Genomic DNA, 3,415 nt, shown 5'->3' with positions numbered 1-3,415 from the left:
TTCACAACCACACAACTTCATATCACCATTAAATTATCTGTAACATACTTCCTTCCTTCATTTTATTTCTAGCACCCAATAGCAACCATTACATAGGAGTCTTGATAAGTTTCATCAAAGAAATGAATATATGAATCTGTCTCTGAGCCTTTACTGTTTGGATATTAAAAAGAAAAATAATCTTTTAGGATGATTAAAATAAGTGATTGTTTGTAACATGCTTATTATACTAATAAGCACATAATTGCTCAATAAATGGGCAAATGGTGACTGAAACATTCCTAGTCCTTGTAGGGGCTGGAGGAGGGATTGGCATATCATGCAGACAGGAGGAAGGGGCTATGAAAAGGACAATTCATTGAACAATAATGCTTCCTTCTCCAATATTTCAGGCAAACCCTTCCCACGTATGTCCTGCCTGAACAGGGGATGCCCTACTGCCACAGGAGGGTAGAGGAGGAACACTTGACTTTGTCAGGGTTGGGCAATAAGTGGGGTTGGGGCTGGGGGGGTGGGAAGGGTGGGGGGGCAGTTGGGGGTTATTTGCACATAAGGAGATGACTGAGCTGGACTCTAGAGGCTTGTCAGGGCCGCCCCCCCCCAGGCAGGGAATAAGAGCCGGGCATCCCCAGAAAAAACTTGGACTCATACTCAGAGAGCTAAAGGGTCTTTGAGAACATTTATATTCAAAGTTAGTAAACTTAGAATGTATTTGCCTCAGAAATACAAATTAAAGTAATTGTAAAATTAAAAAAAAGTTAATCTATGGCCATACGACCCTGAACGCATCCCGTCTTGTCTAATCTCAGAAGCTAAGCAGAGTCGGGCCTGGTTAGTACTTGGATGGGAGACCGCCTGGGAATACTGGGTGCTGTAGGCTCAAAAAAAAAATTATTCTTCATGGATGTTTTCAAAAAAATTTTTCTTCTATCATATTCAAAATTATGTTTTAAACTAAAAGGCAGAATATAAATTATCACAGAATATAAAATATAATTTAAAAATTGCTCATTTGTGTTTTAAAAAATATTTTTCTTCTAGAATATTCAAAATTATTAAACTGAAAGTCAGAATATAACTTATCACAGAATATAAATTATTAATATAATTACTAATTATGCATTATAATAGAAGAGAAATTAAAATGAAAATACTTTAAACCAATGAAAAAGGATTTATTACTTTGAAAATGTGAAGAAGTGTCATGGACTATTCTTATGAAATACTGTAAAATTTTCCATTCCAGTGTTCAATGTCGACCCAGTTGCTAATATAAAGAATCTGTAGGACTTCTCTGTTGGTCCAGTGGTTAAGATCCAGAGCTTCCCCAAAAAAACGTGTGGGTTCAATCCCTGGTCAGGGAAGTTCCACAATATTGGAGCTTCAGCTTCAGCATCAGTCTTTCCAGTGAATATTCAGGATTGATTTCCTGTAGGAATGACTTGATCTCCTTGCAGTCCAAGGGATTCTCAAGTCTTCTCCAGCAAAGAATATTTAGTAATGCAAAATATTCCTCAGCCATCCCATGCATTCTTGCCCACTCTTGAGTGTCTCTGGATCTGCCTACCAGAACCAAATGAGAGCTAGAAATGGGTCCTCAGGCCAGCAGGGAAACAGTACTCTGTTATGCAGGAATCTGATGGTTAAGGAATTCCAGAGGAGGGGTACCATGTGCTAGATCATTTGTCTTTTCTTGTAAATAAATCCTTTGGCTGTTCCAATTCTCTTTAGTCTTGGAAGCAGTGTCTGTCTCTAGTATTAGCAGTGAATCAACTTACAAATCTTGGAAGCAGTGGCATGCAGCCACATTTTGTTTTTAGAAGATAATGCCTGAGATGCTGGGAAGTGTTCCTAGGTTTCTGAACCGTCTTTAGGATTATGGGACGTTGCGTGCTAGCTCCCTTGGGATGGAGGCCCCCGGAGTTCTAACAAGCTGCAGGTGTGTTGATGATTTGCCAGGCCAGCTAAAAGCGGGGGTGGGGAGGGCAGTGCAGAAGAAGCCCCTCGTGCTTTGGTCTAAGAAGAACACACACTCTTTTCTATTAGATTCTGATTGAGGGTAGTTACTGCATCCCAAATCAGTTTATTTCAGTTTGAGTTAAGGGCAATTTTAATTCTTCAGAGTACTGGTCACTTCCAGTGAAATATTTTGTTTAAAAATTAAAAAAAACTTGCTTTCTTGTCTGTCTTTCATCTTGGAATGTAAACTCTGCAAAGGGAGATTATTTTTTCTGTGTCCTGCCTTGCCTTGAGCAGCATGTAGTAAGATCTTGAAGAATATATAGAGAACAACTGCAAAACTGAAAAAGGTAGCTTGATGGCCCACCACATGCCAAGGTGGAGGGGCCACTTAGAAGCTCGCACAGAGCCTGGCATAGCAGAGGACAACTGATTCTAAAACAGATTCAGACCTGCTTTGCCTGCCCTTGAATCGTCGGTTCACTCACTCACTCAGTTCAGACTGACCTTGAGGACTTGAGTAGTCTGTGTGGATCAGGAGAGAGCAAGCCCTGTGGGGTCCCCTCTCCTGTGTGGGGGCTATACTTTTCACTTCCCAAGACCAGAACCACTTCTTTTTTTCAAAACTGTGTATTCCATCCTCACAGTGTATCTCATATCTTTTGGTTGTCGTTGTTGTTGTGTTAGTTTCCGGTCTATAACAAAGAGGTTATACGTTAACTACATATGTATATGCTCTTTCATATTCTTTTCCATTATAGTTCATTGCAGATACTGAATGTAGTTCCTTGTGCTCTGTGTATAGTAGTTTGTTTCTGCAAATCCAAAACTCCTAAATTATCCCTCTCCCACCTCTTCCCCTTTTGCAACTCTAAGTTTGTTTTCTATGTCTGTGAGTCTGTTTCTGCTTTATAAATCAGTTCGTTTGTACTATTTTTATATTCCACGTTTAAGTGATACCATATGATACTTGTCTTTTCCTCTCTGACTTACTTCACTTAGTATGATAATCTCTAGATCCATCCATGTTGCTGAAAATGGAAGCAACATTTATTTCATTCTTTTTATGGCTGAGTATCTTAGTGGTAAAGAATCTGCCTGCAGTGCAGGAGACACAGGACGTAGAATTTCAATCCCTGGTTTGGGAAGATCTCCTGGAGGAAGATATGGCAACCCACTCCAGTATTCTTGCCTAGAAAATTCCATGGACAGAGGAGCATGGCGGGCTACAGTCCATGGGGTCACAGAGAGACAGACAGGACTGAAGTGACTGAGCAGTACTCCATCGTACACATGCACCACATCTTCATCCATTCATCTCTTGTTGGACCTTGAGGTTGCTTCCATGTCTCGGCTGTTGTAAATAGTGCTGCTATGAACGCTTGGGTGCATGTATCTTTTCGAATTATAGTTTTGTCTAGATATATGCCCTGGGATGAGATTGCTGGATCACATG

General features: G+C 40.3%; 1 pseudogene; it reads left to right on the top strand.

The window, feature by feature from the left end:
- The first annotated feature begins 761 nt into the window (after positions 1–761).
- LOC112447174 (uncharacterized) lies at positions 762–880 on the top strand (annotated as a pseudogene).
- Positions 881–3,415: the final 2,535 nt, after the last annotated feature.

The sequence above is a fragment of the Bos taurus genome, chromosome 6 (genome assembly GCF_002263795.3).
Source record: "Bos taurus isolate L1 Dominette 01449 registration number 42190680 breed Hereford chromosome 6, ARS-UCD2.0, whole genome shotgun sequence".
In the NCBI taxonomy this organism is placed as follows: Eukaryota; Metazoa; Chordata; class Mammalia; order Artiodactyla; family Bovidae; genus Bos; species Bos taurus.
The sequence above is the reverse complement of the archived record's forward strand: the minus strand, read 5'-3'. Positions and strand labels throughout refer to the sequence as shown.